Source organism: Coccinella septempunctata, chromosome 6, assembly GCF_907165205.1.
Source record: "Coccinella septempunctata chromosome 6, icCocSept1.1, whole genome shotgun sequence".
NCBI classification, from domain to species: Eukaryota; Metazoa; Arthropoda; class Insecta; order Coleoptera; family Coccinellidae; genus Coccinella; species Coccinella septempunctata.
The window spans coordinates 17,474,395-17,493,767 of NC_058194.1; the positions used below are offsets into that span (position 1 = coordinate 17,474,395).

The window sequence follows — 19,373 nt, forward strand, 5'->3', positions numbered from 1 at the left end:
TCGAAGAAATGACGTTCAATTCGCAGTTGATGGCCAAAATCCGGACTTATAGGTCAGGATCACGAGATCGTGACTTATATGACTCGGGATTGAAAAAAAATAATTCCTTGCCCTTCGTAGAACAGCCCCTCGCCAATGACTAAAGAGTTTTCGCATGTTTTCAAACAAATACAGATGAAATAAACATTGTCAAAAATTTCAATTATCTTCATATCCTAGTCCTCGTAAATACATTATCTGCCGCTGGCTTGTTACACAATTCTATCGGAAAGAGACGCACATTCGGCTAACGTTAGCTTATGATTGATTTACGGGGGTGATTTAGCGAGTCTATTCCGCGCTGGACAGTCGAACAAATCCGGACATTTTGATATATCAATGACGTCGATTGGATTTATGGGGGTCTCCGTTGATGGGTTTTGTAATTGCCGCATAAACTTTATCTTATAACTTCATGTTTTGACGCTGATGGGTGTAATGACACTCGGACTCGTTTTATCGATGGTTTTTTCAATTTTCTTTTCCGTCATGAATTGCGGAGGAGATTGCATAGATCGCGATATGGCAGAATAAACCTTTACTATTACCCTAACAGAAAATGGGACATCAATTTTTCACCATTAGGATTTTTAGTACAGACCTATATAGGTCAAGTTCTAAAAATTGCCGAGTCTTCAGGCTTCTGATATTACTACAATATAACGAGATGGCCTGATAGTGTTTGTTAACTTTTGTCCACGAAATTTAATGAGCAGCTGTGACTATTTTGATTATATTCATAACCATTCATCGTTTTGCTAGCTTCTGAAGATATACAGAAGAGTTTATATTTCTGAACTGTTATTGAACTGTCCAATAGCTTTTAACGATAAATAATAATAAACTGGCACTGACCCTAAGAACAAGTTTCAAGGAGCCAGTTTGTCTTTTCTAGATCTACTTTTATTTTGCAAGTTTTCAACATTATAAATTTCAAAATTGAAATATTTGCAGTTCTTGCTTGAGAAAAGGTACTCCTGTAGAGTCCTTTGCAGTGACTCAATTAAGGCAGGCTTAACGTTAAGTCTTACTGATTTTTCCCATTTCTACGCATGTATCATACAAAATACAACTGTTTTCGCATAATAAGCCTGGAGATGGATATGTTCGTCTTTTAGGCCCGGTACTTTCACCTTCAAATAAATTTTATTCAACGAATAATGACGTACCGACATTCGATCTATGACAAATAAACTTTTCTAATTAAGTTTCAATGACAGATTTATTCGATGAATAACACTATCTGAAAGTGAAAAGACTGCATTTTTACTAATCTTACGAATAAGACTTAATAAATGCGAATAAATTTATTTATTCGCACGTGAAAGTACCGGGCCTTAATGAAATAATTTCAGTAAGATAAAACAACACTGACTACCTACTAGAACTGGTAAATATTATGCTATGATATTATTTATTTATTTATTTAGGTTAAGTGTTATAGGAGATATACAGGATGATTCATAACTATTGGGACATAGGCTAAGGGCAGATTGTTTGGACCAAAATATGGCGATAGGACCAAATGTACCTCAATAAAATATTACTGTGTTACAATTCTTCCCTCATTGATACTCGCACGAGGGGTAAACACTTATTTAAACAGTAAATGAAAGCATCCCAATTCCAGCAAAAAATATAAAAAAACAGAAACGCAAAATCAAAAGAATCTCTTGATGAAACTATTTTTATGTCCACAAGTGAGCGTAAAAAGGATCTGCTCTTAGACTTTATAAATCTTTCAACATCTTTTCCAAACCTATGTATAGACTTTATACTTTTTATTATCCTCGGCAACATATCTGAAATAGTGTACAGGAATATTTTCCTCTGAATTTAGAATATAGGTATATGAATTAGTTGTGTTCTTTATATGACTTGTCCTTTACATTGTTATGTCTAAAAGGATTAATAAATTTGATCAATCTATCTATATATCTATTGAATGCTACTTCAACAGTTCATTAAGCTTTTGGCATACATAATAAAGTGTTTGGAAAATTGATTCTTTTATATTCGCTGCGGCAATAATAATAATAATATACCTATGCATATTTTTCTGAAATAAATTATAATATATGAATATTTATTTTTCAACGTCTTGCGGGGCCACCAGCGGTAGTTAAAAACGTTAATATAGTCCAAGTATTACAGACAATATTATGATTTATTATCCTTAAATAGAATCATATTCTCATGATCTTTAAATGATACATCACAAATATAGAACACAGTTTCAAATATGTTACGTGGATATCATGGAGCTGAAATATTCAAGTTACAAAATGTGGAAATCCCAAATTTCTTATCAGACTTGTAATGAAAAATAATATAAAACAAAGTTCCCTATATGAGTTCTCCCAAAAAAAACATAGGAGATATGTTACAGCTCAACTGGGGCCCCCTATAGAAATGAAGTGTCTTGGTATACTAGTATATTTGAGTATATTATGATATAAGCACTTATTTCGGAAGTATAGGAAAAACAGATTATCGTTATGCCTTTACCGAGTAATGTATCACACTCGATAAGCGATTCCAGAGAGAAGTTAGTTAGTCGACCAAGACCATTTAGTTTTTGATGCTCTATCATCCCTAAAAATATTGCTCGACATTTCCAATTCACTTAATATAGTAAAGGGTCTTAATGAATGATTGAGACCTGTTAGTGTCCCTTCGAAGTTTAGTACAAAATCATAAAAACATCTTATACTCTTATGTATCTATATAAAATGAAAGAATTTCTTTATTTTCAGCATCGAAGCCTGAAACTTCGCGTCGCCAATATACGTATGACTAAATTTATCGGTGAAATCCGTAGCTTCGCTTCTCATAGAGCAGGCATATTATTATCATTTCCAAACAAATGAAACTTCCAATAAAATTTGCAACGTTTTGTGCTATGAAAGGAAGGTATCTCCGGGGGAAATATAACAATAATATCTTCGCTCGATATTGCCCCCATCTAAATTCATCGAGTGAGCTTTCTTCGGAAAAGGTATCTTTTATTCTATTCTCGAACCGAACGGTTGATTGTATTCCCATTCCGCTGAGAAAAAACACCCGGAAAAATAAACCGTCGAATAAGGATGAAACGTGGATTTTTTTAAGCAGTCCATACATAAATTGAATCAAAAACGTGGTTGCCGAACTATTGTCTGGAATACTGAGGGATTCAGCACCGTTATCATAACAAATAGGAGCTTTGAATATATTTTGATGTCGCAATCCATCAGAATAGAGTAAAGCGGGACGCCCTCTTCTTTTCGATTCTCCTGTCGTGAAAGAAAAAACACATTTCAGCACGGGTGAATGCTGGTCTGAAGACTTTTGTCAGTAGAAGCGGTCTGACGAATACAGAGATATGCATTCTTGTTTGACGATAAAAGTTTTTCGGATTCGTATACAAGAAAAAGTAGTTATATGTTTACTGTATGCCTTGTATGAATTTGTGTAAAAAATTTTCATCATTGAAGGAATGAAGCACAAAAAATTATGGATAAACAATCACATATGAGCAATTTTTTTTTCTACTCAACCATCGGTTACCGAAATCATTTCCAACAGCATCAAATATCAAATCTGTGGTCACTTCTTGAATTTTTATAAGGCGGTAGATTGAATAATCCACCTGAAGCGAGAGGAGTTCTTCCATAGTAGGCTGATGAAAATGGTGTAGACGGATCATGTTTTTGATTTACCTTGGTCTATCGTGATTTAAAAACATTTAAAGTGTGTCAAATCCATCGCTTACGTTGTCCAACTGGTTGCTAACGTGGACGATACTAGTTCAGTTGGAAACAAAAAGAGAGTGCATGAAAGAGACGAAGCGATGGACGTGGCTGTCTAAGATCATGTAGCAATGGATCCAACTTTTAGTATTAGGAATTTGTCTGATGTATCTGGTGTTGCACGCACAACAATCATGAAAATCCTTCAACATCCGTATTAAAGATTATATAGAGTAGAAAAATGGGAAACGAGGCTTCTAAAGCGATTTGAGTGCCATCTGTGAGTCGAGCGTATTTTTAAGACGCTAGGACTGGTTATAATATTAATGTGAAGGCCTTTCGCAGAAACATATGAAATTTTGTCAGATGTCCATTTTGTTCAAAGAGGTTTTGAATGTTTCGATTCTCGTACCGCTTTTTGTTTATCTAGCTCGTTCTAGTTGCTGATTATTGAATTTTTTGTCTTATTTCTTGGTGAACCATATTGTTCGAACTTAATTGAATGGTGAAGAAGTGTGGATCAAATAGCTAATAAAATGGATTTTCTGAGATTAACTTTTTCAACTAAGGAAAATGGAAGCGTGTAAGTATTAAAACTCGTGACATGTGAATTGATTCTAATTTTCAGTGCTCCGAAGTGGATAAAGTTCTCAGGGCGTGAACACAATGACTTCAGCAAACACTACTGACTACAGCATGTGCAGTGAACATTTCACTGCAGGTCAATTGAGAACTGTTCATCCACGTAAATTGTTATATGCAGAAAGCATCTGTTGCATAAACGGCCTATTAAGAGGAAATTATGATCTTTATAGGTCCATTCAATGATTCTCAATTGCTACTCTTTCAATATACTCAGAAATGTAGAGGTTTTATTGATTTCCATTTGGGAACCGAGTGACTGTGAAATTGTTGTTGGGAAAGTCAAAGTTTTATGAAACCTGCTGTGAGTGTTTTGTTCATTCATTAATCAATTTGTATATTGTGTCATAAAGAGACTAAATCATGAGGAAATCATAAAAAAAGCAGAAACTATACTGACATACAGGTCTTGTATATCTCTGTAAGGTTTTTTTTTAAGTGTAGTTTTGACAATTTTATAAATAATACCTGTAAGTAACTGGAATGTGTTTGCTGTGATGGTGTATTGAATATTGGTTGATATTTATTTCTGATATATGTATATTCTACAAATTCAACTGAGTTTATCAATTCTAAACAACCTATTGTACAGAAATAACAGCTTCGACGTATAGCAGATCACCATATACTTCATCGTCCTAGTCAAACCTTCATTTATTGGCCATTATTTCAATTTTTGTGAATTTTTTATAAATTGCAAATGAAAATATAGCACATCTAACAGCGTCTTTCATTAATATCAATAGATGACAATATTTAGATGAAAACTAACTTCCTGGTCACAAAACAAAACCATACTTTTCATTTGTCGCTCAGGATGTTTGTATTCTGATCGAAAGAAAGTCGATATTGAAAAACAATTCGAATTTCTTGCCCCTCAATTAAAAAACAGAAAACTGTTATTAAAAAGTTTTTCCGTATTGACAGTAAGTTTTCAGCGCCATCTCATTGTCAAGCGTGTTTTCACTGACCAAAATGTAGTCGGTTTTTAGTACTAGAGAAATGAGTGTGTTTCCTATATTTCTACTCTATAAGCTTTGATCCTTATAAGATACGATTGGTTCAGGAATTGAATGAGGATGATCTCTATCGATGATTCCAGTTCTGTGAAGTGGTCAGTGAAACTACATGTTCGACATATGTTTTTCGGACGAGTGTTCAATTCACCTCAACGGCATTTTAAACCAGCATGGGAGAACGCTATATTTTTCCAACCTTCGTGCAAATATTGGAGACTGCAGAAGACCGTAAAACGACCATTTCCCAACAAAAAAGCGCACCACCTCACTGCAGCCAGAACACCCGATCTGGCTGCACTGGACTTTTGTCTATGATTACCTGAAATACAAGATTTACGCTATACAGCCCAAGTCACTGGTTGATTTGCGAACTTGTATAATTAATGAATGCAGTCAAATCACACCAGAAGTATCTAGTGATGTAGGTGAACGTTTTCAGCAAAACTTATATTACTGCGTGGCAGTGAATGTTGCCCATTTCCATCATTTAATAAAGTAATCAAAAAATAAGTAATCTTTCACTTCTCTTAGATATCGATGCAAATTTCGAAGAGAAATTTCAGGATCAGATAGTACTCGATAAGATCTACTCATCCCAATTCAAAATCAAGAGGTTGTGCTCACCCCCTTTAGGAGGTTGCAGTTTCGGAAATGCAAAGAGCGTAAAAATTGTTTTCCTTCTATCATAAATTGACAGGTGCAAGAAATTTTCCGCATTTTCATTTGAGAGCCGAAAAATCGACTTGTTAAGTTTTCGTTGGACCACACTATATATTCTTTTATCTTGTTCGTCGGAATGCATTAAATAAGTAAATATTTTTTATATTGTGTACTGATTACTTCCTATTACATCTGTATACATAATTGTATTCAGAAATCCTGTCAGGATCCCAAAAATTGTAGCGGAATGTTATTTAGGGTTGACAAGTAGGGTTCAAGAAGTAGGGGGTTTAAATAGGCAGGCCAAATTCATTCGATAACGAAGCTTGTAATCGACAAAATTCAATAACATTAGAGCATGCATACTTCAGCACGCCAACAGCTGGAAGCAGAAACTTCTTGAAATGAATATTGATAAAAAAAAAATTTCAGAGTATCAGATACTAATTTTTTTCTATGGGGCAAAACGTCTATAAAATGTGTCTCGATGTAGATGGTGCCTCATTTCAAATACCTAACAAAATTTCGCTCGACTCCGAGATCAAATTTTCAATGTTGAATGATTATACTGGTTATTCGTTACGATTCACAAATTCGAGTAAAAACTCTCATTTCCAGATACGTCGAATGAAGAGAGTGTATATATCAAGAGTAAGCATCATTTACTTATAAAATATTACTGTATCTACCTTGAAGATGAGTTTTACTGGTGAACGAATAAATGAAAATTACTATGTATTTTGTTTTCTTGTATAAAATTTTCAGCCGTAGTTTGGGTTCCGCCCAGAGTCCCCAAGATCCTCTTTCAATCTCCCATAAAAAGCCCTATTTTCTTTTTAAATTTTGAGTAAGGAGCTAGAGTAGTAGAGGGATTGAGGAAGGTCATTGTTTGAATAAAACCGTGAAGCAATTTTTTACTGGTATTGGAGACACTCCTAGCAATTAAAATCTCGTAACAATCGCGTAGGGAGATGTGGGGCATTTTCTGCCTCCTTATTACAGATGTTTTGAGAATGTCTTAAAACCACAAGTGTTTTTTGTTGAATCCCAATCAACTCATCTAATTATTTAAATCCAACATAAAATAACTGGACGTGGAAAATATTCCACTGATGTTTATCAACGAATAATTCCACAAATCTCTGCGCAGGGATTTTAATAAGTAAAATTAATGAATCTACAGTGGACTGAAACGTAAATTCGTTCGTCTGCACACATGTGGATTACTATGCGAGGAATTCTATTGCTATCCGAGTGGGCCTCCTAGTGTCCTGTTTGAATTAAACGTTTTTAATAAGGAAATGGGAACATTTGTCCAACGTAGTTTGCGGCAACAGAAAAGCCATCGCGGTTCGTTTCAGCAAACATTCAAATTCACAGCTGAGGAAACTGGAGTTTCCACGACTCAAGTTCTGGTCTTTGTGTTGGAGTCTTTGTAGTTGTCGGGTTCTGACAAAATGTTTAATTGAAACCACTTGCTTAATGTGAAGTTCTAGGGATGAATATCCATTTAATTACTATCCATCCTGATGTATTTGACGTTTTTATAACTTCAAAAAAGGTGATTATGATCTCAATGAAATTAAGAAAAATGAGAATAAAAACTAAGAACTATATTTTTAGAAACTACCAGAACTGTATTAAGGATTGTCAGAATGATATAAAAGTTTATCCAAAAATTTTTTGGAAATATGTGAGGAATTGTGAAGATAAAGGCGGAGTACCAAACAGAATGCATTATGGTAAGAGAGGTGAAGAAATATGTGATTTATTTGCTCCATTTTTCAAAAGGTTTGTGAACCATATTCTCCGAAACATCAATATCATAATGATATCAGTATTGATAAATAATCTATTAAACTCGGTTGAATTCACGCCAAAAATGGTTTTGAAGAAGACAGTTTTTCTGGATGCCAATAAAGGAGCTGGCTTTGATGGATATCCTTCATACTTTTTGAATAACTGCTTGTATTATCCGATCATTTTCAATAAATCGGTGCATTCTGGTACATTTTCTCATTCTTGGAGGACTTCTGTTCTTATTCCTATATACAGGGCGTTTCCTAATTGAATTTCAATATTTATGGGGGTGATTTTGGGCCCATTTTAGGAAAATAACTTCATATGAAAATATGTCCTAAACGTCTTACCTTTTGAGATACAGGGTGGTAAAGTTTTCAAAAATGAATAAGACGCGAAGAACTGAATTTAAAGACTGATGTACTATTACGCGAAATAATGGCAACCGCCTTGACCACAGAAATACCAAATTTTTGGCCACAGCCCACTACGATAAGTGACAATTCTTTCTTACTTACATACATAATATAATTTATTTCAATGCAGAGAAACGTTTTTCATTTTTATAAGCGAAAACCATGCATCGGATTGAAAAAATCAAGTAATCAACTTTGGTAAGAAATGATTGGGAATTTCAAAAATAATTTTTATTTCAGAAAAAATCTGTGGCGTACCATCAATGTCTGCCAAAATAGGTAGATCATATTACGTACGAACGCCACTGGTGAAATTAAAAAAAAAAGTGATACATTAAAAAATGCCTCTTGATTTATACTGGATCTATGACAAATTTCATTGAAATATCTGAAGTGGTATTGTAGATAATAATAATAAATGATTTATTTTTGAAAAAATTACCACTCTGTATCTCAAAAAGTAAGACGTTTAGGACATATCGTCATATGAAGTTTTTTCTAGAAATGGGCCCAAAAATCACCCCTATGAATTTTGACATTCAATTAGGAAACACCCTGTATAAGAACTCTGGTAGTAAAAGTGCTGTTGAAAATTATCGTTGTGTTAGCAAATTGTCCATCTTTGCAAAATTGATTGAGAATCTTGTTTTTGCTGTATTGTTTCACTCTCTTAAATCATCGATACTGGATTATCAGCATGGCTTTTTTATGGGTCGTGGTATTGAAACGAATTTAATACTTTACACACACCGATTTCAGTGAGGCTTTTGATAGAGTTGATCACAATTTACTTTTGTCCAAGCTTGTTGGGGTAGGTATGAATGGAGATCCTTAAATTGTTCTCTTCCAATCTTTATGAACGAAAGCAGCTGGTGAGTGTCAATCTGTTCGTCGTTAATCTGGGGTACCCCAGGGTTCTCATTTGGTACCCATACTATTTTTCTCATTCCTGAAGCTGTTTCAGATTTGTACATTTCCTCTTTCACAAGATGATTTAAAAATGTTCAGAGAAATAAAATTAATAAGAGATTCATGCATTTTCAGGATTTTTTAGACGAAATGAATTAGATTTGAATAATTATCTCACTAAAAAATTAATGGTATTTGAGAAAAAATTATTAGGTACGTATGATGTATAAGTTGGAATTATCTTCGAACTTAAATTCATCTAGTAGGCAGATACATACCTTGTTGGCGTTATAGAAAAACTATAGAATGTTTGCTCAATTTTAGTTCTGTCAGTTTTCTCAGAAAAAATTAAAAATTGCTTTTTCTATGCCATCTCTAGAGAGCTGTATTTAAGCAAGGGCTGCTCAAAAAAAAATTATATGAAAGCACCCCTTAAATTTTTTTGGAACTATTCATTCACAGAATGGTTATCAAGTGATGTTGCAGCAAATCGACTACCTACATGATACACCTCTTGAAAACGTAAAATAGTACATTTCAATATTTCAATTCTAGTTCGGCAATGGAAAATTCCAATTTTCTTTACACAACTGAAAAAACTATTATAACTTTCGGTGCCATTGCCAAATCTTATCTCAACAAGCCAAAAATAACAATCTCAACTTTCTAATAGAATCAATCTGTTTTTTTTAGCTTTTCAGCCCACCTGCGTATCCCATTTCTAATGCAGAGGTCGATATTTTCGTCATTCAAATGTTCAACTCCATATCGTTACTGCAATATGAGCAGTCAGCTAGCAGCATGGTTATATTTGAGGGAACAATTTTGAGAAAAAATTTTTTATAGACAGTTTCATGAACTTCTTTTCTTTTGACTAACAGGTTGATTAAATTACCAATACAGTTTTCATTCACTTTTCTTGAAGCGAAATCAACTTTTTTTCTCAATTAGCATTTGATATATTTAGCGAACTTTATAGCCTGCAGAAAGGAACAAATTTTTCTTCATAACAGTTCTGAAGCGTTTTGACTCTAATGTAAAAAATTAAAGCACAGTGCTGTGCGTTGGTCAAAATAAAAAAAGAACTGAACGAAAATTTCGAAAATAATTTTTTTTCAAGGATACTAGTTTATCCTCCAAAAATAGTCAATGCAAACCCAAAATTCTCTGGCAAAAATGAAAAATGTGAAATTAATGAAACTGCAACGTGCAATTTTATCCTTTCTGAAAAAATTTAGCCTATGAATCTCATTTTTCTATGAAACTTTTGAATCATATACTTATTCTTATAGATTTTATAAAAGATTAATAATTTGCGCCTCGTGAAACTTTTTCATTAGTTAGTTGCCTAAGTATGGGTAGTATGACGCACCGAATGAACGAGACCGATCAACAGGGCACAACTGCATTCAATTTATTCCGAATATACACATTGAAGTCTCTTCGTATTGTCTGAAATGGGTTCAGAGTTCAACTTTGTCGGGAATATTAACTTGACTCATTGAAACTCTATGAGCATTCGACGGGTCGGCAATTTAAATTTCCATAAATGGATATTCAATGTTACGAAAGATGCATTCCAGCGAAATGTTACTCAACATCCCAAATTAAAACCCCTAGAAATGTCGAGATCTCCTTCTATGCAGACTTTGCATGGGACGAACGCAATTATCTCAAAGCATTTCAAGATAAATTGATGAATAGTGAACAACTTTTCGAGAGTTCATTTGCGGCTGAACGAGGTGGATGAAAGGATCCCAGTTTTATGGAAATATTTAATGTTCATTGAGTTTGTTCATCACTAAACAGAGTGTCAAAACTAAAATATATCGCTCTCAATAGTGGATGCTCTATTTTATTCTTCCAAACTCTTTGATTCCTTATCCTTAGCCTATATGCTACTGGTATATCTGACAATCTCTTCTTGTTGTATAGGATGTGAATGAAAGATAGCCAAAAATTTTCGCGAAGAATTTGGGAATAGTAGAGAGCCTAACAATTTTTTTCATGCTGGGTGCATTGTTAGGTAGACACTTCGTTATGTCTTTGCCACTTCTCGGTTACAATGCGTTGCTATAGATATATCGCCATTTTATGAAATTCAGTTTTTCTCGAGAAAATGGTATTTTTTCATTGCAATTTTTGCAACTGCATTGGCGTGCATAAAAGAACTTATGATTTATGACATGGAGTGTTTTGTGTTTGTTAACTAACCTGTCGAAGAACGTTTGAAGTTAGAAGGTTCAGAGATAATGGAAGGGTTGAACGGGCTATATTTGAATCTGGTAATTTTTGTACAAAATGAAATAAACAACGATAATAAATGATTACATGTTGGAGTATGGAAACTGAGAATACTGAGCTAATATGAGTGGTTGCATGCGAGCTGAATTGGTTATACTTATCGAAAATAAAATACAAATCACGAAACTGCTATAACTCATTTATTTTATTATAAATACCGAGATAAATACTGACCAAATGAAATGGAAAAACTGAGTGTATGCTTGTTTTTTTTTTTAATGGCTCATTTCGAAGGTTACAGGGTTAGGTATACTTAATGCACAGAAAATTTTCATCTTAGGTTTCCAGGGGTGTTATAGCTCTTTATGAAAACTCAAAATAGTTGCATTCTTTTATCTACGCCGAATCGTAAGAACTGATAAAAAAGGTCAAAAACTTAGGCTCTATATATTTCATTTCAGTATATTCAAACACGAATGGATGAATTATTATAACAAGAAAAGAGTAATATTTTTGGTTCGCATATTTCTCTGTGGTGAATTCTTTTTGTTTATAACTGAAAGAGAAATTCATCAGGAAGAGCCTCCACTCCTCGATAATCACTGAAAAAAAACTGTCTACAAGATATTTTTACGGTTTTTCGTCAGATTGTGATGAAATATTAAGAATAGAAATTATGTATGTTTTGACTCTTGATTAGGAACTTTTGCCCTCTTGTTCAAATTCATACAGGAGCGATCAACCATCCAGATACTGAACGTGACCAATGCTGCTTGGCTTCATGGCTTCTCGAAGAGAACAAAAGACAATATTTCTGAATACAGAAATCCGTCCGAATTGAAATCTGTAACCTGCTTGGATATAAAATAACGAATGTTAAGTTGGTGTGAAATTCGAGCCTTATTATCTGGTGGATACTTGTAAGTTATGAAGGGGTGCAATCGAAAGCTGTTTGGAAATGAACCTTAAATCCTTCTTAAATCTACAATCTACATATTATTATAGAGCTCGCCTTGCCTTTTAGTTATAGCCATACATTAATGCGTTCTTATGAACCCCAGTAATTGGGAAACCTTCAAGGAAGTGAAGTAGTTGTGAGATACAGATTTTTTTCTATTTTCCAGAGAAATTTTACACTAACCTTCGTATGGGTTCTTTGCAACTACTTACTAAGTCTTCATTTAATTAAATTTTTCAATACTGAAAGTAACATCAGATGCCTCCTGTAAATTTAGTGCCTTAGGTTCCTTTGAAAGTTACTGTGTCTACGGCCGGTGAGACAGATTCGAATTTTTGGATGAAATTGGAAAATAGCGAGTATCTAAGCGAATTCACAACGCTGCGCTCCTAGGAAAAAAGGTTCTCAAAATGATTTGAATAGTTAATTCAATTCTAGTGAATTGTTGAAAGGTTCACTTCTTATAATATTACCATAATGAGTCCAATAAGCAAAGTAAATGCTATTGAACTCATGATACCTAATTGATTGAATATGAAATTATCGTACCAACGAGAGAATAACATAAATTTTTCGTACACCTCATACAAGCTAGCCTTTATTTATTGACACGTAGATAACATGGCTCATACGTGTTAATTACAACGAATATGAAGAAAGTTCAAAATGTTAATAACACCGTCCGTAAATGTGTTCTTAAATTGTTAATAATAGATCCTATGGGCTCATTCATCAAATAGGACAGACTGGACTTCATTATTTATTCAGAAATCTGGTCGGCGATGCATCAAGTGGTCCACGATGATGTTATTTAACTCGATTGAGATAACTTTGAGAGATTACCTCACCATATGGTCATGGCTTTGTAATTTGATGGAGTGATTTCGAATTTGTACCTACTGCGTTACAGCCTATCCCTTTCAAGCATTAATATTATTCAAAGTGGACAATTCATCAGGGATGAGGTTCTTAAATTGAAGAAATCACCAAGAGATGATACTGAGATTTCCATGTACAGAAGATTTCTTCAATTACAGTTCACCCGATCTAGTATACTGCCAACTTAAGTGAAATCTGCCATAAACACAACAAACTGTAAATTGAACATAATGACTTTTTAATTCCAACACTCTCCATCAAAGAATGGTGTCCTAAGTTTATGTCCAGGTTTGAGTTAAAAGGAAAGCACAGTTTCTTTCCTACGATTGTTTGTGGAAATGAATGAAAAGTTTCTGTTTCTTGATTTGATGGTGCGATATTTGCAATGGCAGCAGACTGATCATCAGTCTTTCTTGAATCAGATGTCGTAGAGTTTTCAAACTTTATCCGAAAAGTTTCAGCAATAAAACAATATAATGACTTGTTAGAATATAAGTAGAATACAACTTTTCTCATGAATTTTGATTCGAAGGAATAGTTTGGGGGCGAAGATGATGGAATTTGTCCTTAAGATTAGTAGAAAAACTAGAATTGTTTTTAATTTCGTGGTTTTCAAATTGCTTTTTTTCTGTTGAGTTATGATTAGGCGAACCTCCAGATAGTTCATTATATCATTCAATTCGCTCAGAAAAACAAATGTCGATAACATCATATCCTTACGAAACTACACCTTCAAATCAATGATGTTTTCAAGAAAATCCTCAGCATTCACAGAAATTATTTTTTCAAATTTGAAGGAATATACAGGGTAAATCCTGTTTAACTGTACATACTTCACACAAAGTTAGAGGGTTCTTAGCCGGTTCCAAAAATACCCCACATGTCAAGTCTTAAGCCACTCGTTTGGATTGTACAGGGCGATTTCCTGTTTTGGGTCATATTTTGAAAATGCTCGAGTGTACGAACGAATGCTCACAAACCCATAAAATTTGGTGAGTGGGAGGACTACACTAATCCTTATACAGCAGATGTAACAGTTCATCAGTTTCCAGAACCGGGCTCTATTTTTTTCATATTATCGGAAATAATCGGAAATCATATAGAAAATCATCCTGTAGATGGAAAAGTTTATAAACCCGTTATGGCAATTCAAACTACACTAAATACATTCTAAATAAGATTCATAAAATCTCGTGGCACAACTACATATTAAGAGAAAAAAAATATTGAAAATGAGTACTCGGAGATAAATTTTTTGGGCGGCTTGATTTCCATGGAAAAACCATACCGAGATTAATCAAAAAGAGGACACAGAAGAATATTATCAGTTTAGATCCATTGGATGTGCAAGTATTGCAATATTCAGGGACGGACTCCCATTTCAGATTGGGTTTTTCATTACTTAATTTTTTTAAGCGGTCAAAGTTTTATGGAAAAATTATACCTACATTTATAAGAAGTTGAATATTATAAGGTTATATCCACTCACTATTCAAATATTTCATTTTCCAAGCATTATTTAATTATTTAATGTAGTTTGAATTACCATAACAGGTTTATAAACTTTTTTATCTACAGAGTGATTTTCTATATGATTTCCGATAATATGAAAAAAATAGAGTCCGGTTCTGGAAACTGATGAACTGTTACATATGCTGTTTGGGGATTAGTGTAGTCCTTCCACGTACCAAATTTGATTTGATGGGTTTGTGATCACTCTTTCATCCACTAGAGCATTTTCAAAATATGACCCAAAACTGGAAATCGCCCTGTACAATCCAAACGAGTGGCTTAAGACCTGGCATATGGGGTATTTTTGGAACCGACTAAGTACCCTCTACCTTTGTGTGAAGTATGTACAGTTCAACAGCATTCACCCTGTATATTTCGGGTGAAAAATAGTAAAAACATGTTCAATTTTTGCGAACTGGGAGAATTTAGGCTAAATAAGATGTAGTATTGATTTCTCTGTTTGCAAATGGAGCGCCTCATTTCTTTGTAAAGAGACAATCATGGTGTCTACAAATAAATTGGGGATATTCTGATAGGATAAGCCAATGCTCGAAGTTATCCTACCATAAGAAACGGGCTCTCGATCTATTCAAAGGTATCAATCGATAAGGGAACAAATTGACGTATCACTTAAAAGCTTATGACATATGCCAGCGGCGACTTGTGAGTAGGGATAAAACTTCGGACAGAAAGCCGTACATCATTTCCCCTGTTATATTATGAACTTGATTGACAATATTTTGGTTTCTTTTTTTGATCCACTACTTGTCACTTGAGTTACTGGAGAATATTAGTATCTACCTAATAGAACAGAACATACTTTCCTCTACAGAATACTTTTTTCTGCGAAATATTTCGATTTCTATAGTTTTTGGTTGATCTGCAAGAAAAGTTGTAAAAGTTGCAAAAGCTATAGTCCATTCAAGAATGATTGACATCCCAGTAGGTCTTGAAAATCCAGACGCAGCTCAATATCTGATCACAAAATATAATTAACTACGATAATTTTTGTAGTTTCAATCACAGAACAAGAATATGCAAATATAACCTATACAAGTATTTGAAAAGAAGAAATATTTGAATTCAGAGCATATTGATCAGCATTCAAAATTGAAACACTCATGTTTCTAATTTGTACGATTAAATTTAGAACATAAATAGCAGTACAAAATTCAAATTATCGTCGGTCAGTGCATAGATTCACACATAATAGGACTATAGATCACTGTTTATTCACAATACCAACCTGAATTCCGCTGAACAAAATCTTAACTTCTGAGCTATTACCAACTTAAATTCCATTTTCCATAGCCACCCGAGATGTCAATGATTCTTGAATGATTCAAACAACTTATATTGAGTTTCAAAAGTAGATAGCTTAATTGACAACGTGAGTCCTTCACCTGTCATTTGTCAATGTAGTGAATCAGAAGTCCTTGAGTTTGTATCCTTTTTTTTATATTTATTGTAGATGAATAGTCATATATGGTAGATGATTCCTTGTATCATTCCTTCAACTATTGAAAACCAGAAGGATCATCACTTTCAAGCCTGGCCTGTTCAAGAGTGAAACTTTGAGCATTTGAAATCTCGAATACTGAAGGGATTTATACGAAAGTGAATATTCATGAAGGTTAAAAGGAGACAAAACTATTAATTAACTAGTCGATTCAAAGATCTGTTTGTTTTTATGTCCACATTAGTGTTCTGTGTTGGCCACACTGATTTTGAAATATGAATTTTGACAAGTTTGTAAGGACGAAAACCATTAATTTCGCTATTTCTATGACCACTCTCCAACAAAGTCAAAATAATTTAAAAATCCTTCTCGTGTGAGTGACAGTGATAAATCATGATTAGAAAGATGGAGAGGAAAAAAAGAAAGAGATGTGCAAATTTCATGCAGCGAGAAGTCCAAATATTAGTATCTCTTGCCACACAACTTCATCAGCATCTGGAAGCGGGCTTTTTAATTTGCAGTTGAAACTACAATGGCTTCACATTTTTTCACATTCTCTATCAAGCCTTATGCCAATATTGGGAGTCGACGCTTTCACACAGCAAAGTATCTTTCAATTGGATTTCGGGTCCTTATTTGTGATTCATTGTAGAGATGCTCAGGGCTACTCCTCGGCTGGCCCAATGGAGTAATAAGAAACTTTCTCATGGCATAACCATTATCACCAACCAAGAAGTAGTTCCCATACTACATTTTTTGATTGTTTGAAGATTGTACATAGAATCGTGGCTAGAAAAATTCAATGATGAATCACGGACTGCCTGGACGTTAATGAGAAATATCCTTTTCTGTTCCTAAATATTTCAGCATCCTCTTCTAACACAAGAAACAACACAAATAAGACTATTTAATTTCGTTCTGTCAAAACATTGACGTTATAAACAAGATAAAAATCAGTTAAACCTTCACTTTCGAATGGTTAACTTAAACCAGAGTAAACTAGTGGTTTTCGCCTAACCTATGAATGAACAACAGCTTGACAGTTCGTAATCACTGGATTAAGCAAAACTCTAGTTAAGTCGAGCTAACCAGCTATTGAACAGGCCCTAAGTCGCTACTCCTTACACTGCAACTCCATGAAAGGATAGGTATTTTTCATCAAGTTTTGTATTGAATGATTATTATCTATAATTTCCTTTGTCATAGTCCAATCTTCACATCAGTTTGATAAGACCTTAATCGTCAAATGTTTAGTCCTGTTTTCTTCTATTTCTGGTTTCAGATATTATGATTCCGGGATGGAGAAAGGAAGAATGTTATTTAGATCCTCATATGAATACCAGTTTTTCTGCAATAAATTCAACATTACTACTGACGGAGACAGGGGTTTTCTTGTATCATACGCTGAATTGAATGTGCATCGTTGAACTAACCTCTTCATACACGTGCAATATTGTTTGATGTATTGCTTATATTCAATAGAATATGTATTGGTAACAACAGAATATTTGATTATTGGAAGCCTAGTCATCTAAACGAACTTCTTTGGCTCGACTCTAATTCAATCTTCAATCTCGTCCATTTCATATGTACGAATCGATAGAAACTGAGTTTTGCAAGTTGAAGAACATTTTCATAGGGGATGTCTTGAATTCTTCAGAGTGGTTAATATGCAAGAAAGTGCAATATGGTTCAGTGTCATTTCCGAACAGGTAGGGATTTTAAAACCCATAGAATAGTTGGTTGGCTGAGATTTTTGGAGAATTTGATAATTTTTTACTCGTGATTCTTTGAAGTAGACTTTGTGCTGTGCTATCGTATGCGTAAGGACGTTTTTATTAAGTATATAGGTCCAGTATATAACGGGACTCTTGACCTTCACAAGCTATGAGTTCTTGAGGTATTTCACAGACACAGAGGAATCTCAAAAAAAAATGGAAATATCATCATTTTTTTGGTTATTACAAACGTCTTTCGATGGATTCCAATTCTCATCATGAACATAAGATATGATAATAATTTCACACTCCAGCACATCGACGAGAAAATTTTTGTGGTCTTTTGATCCCGACCAGTCATTATCGTTGTGTTGAACTGGTTTTTTACCAGATGATTGTTTAATCGCAAATTTAACAAAGATATGTTTTCCTGCACTGCTCATTCCACAGCAGCCAGAGCTGAAAACATGGGTTAATTCATGTACATAAGAAAGCAAAGATATCTGGCGCTTTTGTGTCCTTAACTCTATCAGGCACACTCACATCGACTCGCAAGATGGACCAATGCGATAAAGTTTTATATCCTAGAAAAGAAGTGCACAATCACCTAACTCTCGAAAAGTTCCTAGCACGCGCACTTGTAACGCTCGACACAAAATGAGTTCGAACGAGTTACAAGCCGCTCACTGACTGCTTTTCTTGCCATCCAGCACCGACAATGCACCGCCGAATAACCGGCTTCCACGGAGGAGGCCGAACGCTCCCGACTGCGCACTCGAGAAGTGCACACCTTCATCGTGCTGCACAATATTTCAGTTTTTTCCTCTTCAATTCCATCAATTTAGGTCTCTTTATTACGCGAAGTATCGCAAATCCGGGGATGTTCTGTTTGAATCTAACCATTTCATCAAAACATGGAAACGTAGAACTCGTTTGTTACATTCCCGCTTCGTACAAAGTGGCTTTTATTCCAACGTTCTATTTTTAAACCACGTTTCGAGGAATATGGAATGTCCGAGTTCAAGGTCGTGATTGTGCTTTCTTACCATATATGACGGGTGTCGTTTGTTTTGATGTGGTAGTCATAACCAGTTTTCATGATAATAACCAGTTGACCATACCATATTCGCAACAATAAAGTGAGATTCGCAGGAACGATACAGTTCAGCCAGTCGGAGGTACCTTAATACAGCCGAATTACCTTAATTTCCATAATAGGCCGAGTGGAAGAGGCTGCCAGAATGTACACTTCGAAGCATTCTTACCCGGGGCTCCGCTTCGTGAAATTCATGCATTGATCAATTTACTTTCTTCCACGAACCAATGGAAAATTAAAATGCTTCCTTCTTTCAGACATTAGGTTCAATAAGTAGAATTTCCTCTCAGA

At 34.4% G+C, this 19,373-nt stretch overlaps 1 protein-coding gene across 7 annotated transcripts in view; it reads right to left on the bottom strand.

Moving 5' to 3' along the window:
* The window catches only part of LOC123315147 (fat-like cadherin-related tumor suppressor homolog), a 526,180-nt gene extending 507,509 nt beyond the window's left edge, over nt 1-18,671 (bottom strand). For 4 of the 7 annotated variants that reach the window (XM_044900729.1, XM_044900728.1, XM_044900726.1 and 1 more), the window contains exon 1: nt 18,530-18,670. The gene's annotated coding sequence lies outside the window, so the exon portion shown is untranslated. Of the gene's footprint in view, nt 1-18,529 lie in introns of all 7 variants that reach the window. The other 3 variants (XM_044900731.1, XM_044900730.1, XM_044900732.1) reach the window with 1 other exon arrangement.
* Nucleotides 18,672-19,373: the final 702 nt, after the last annotated feature.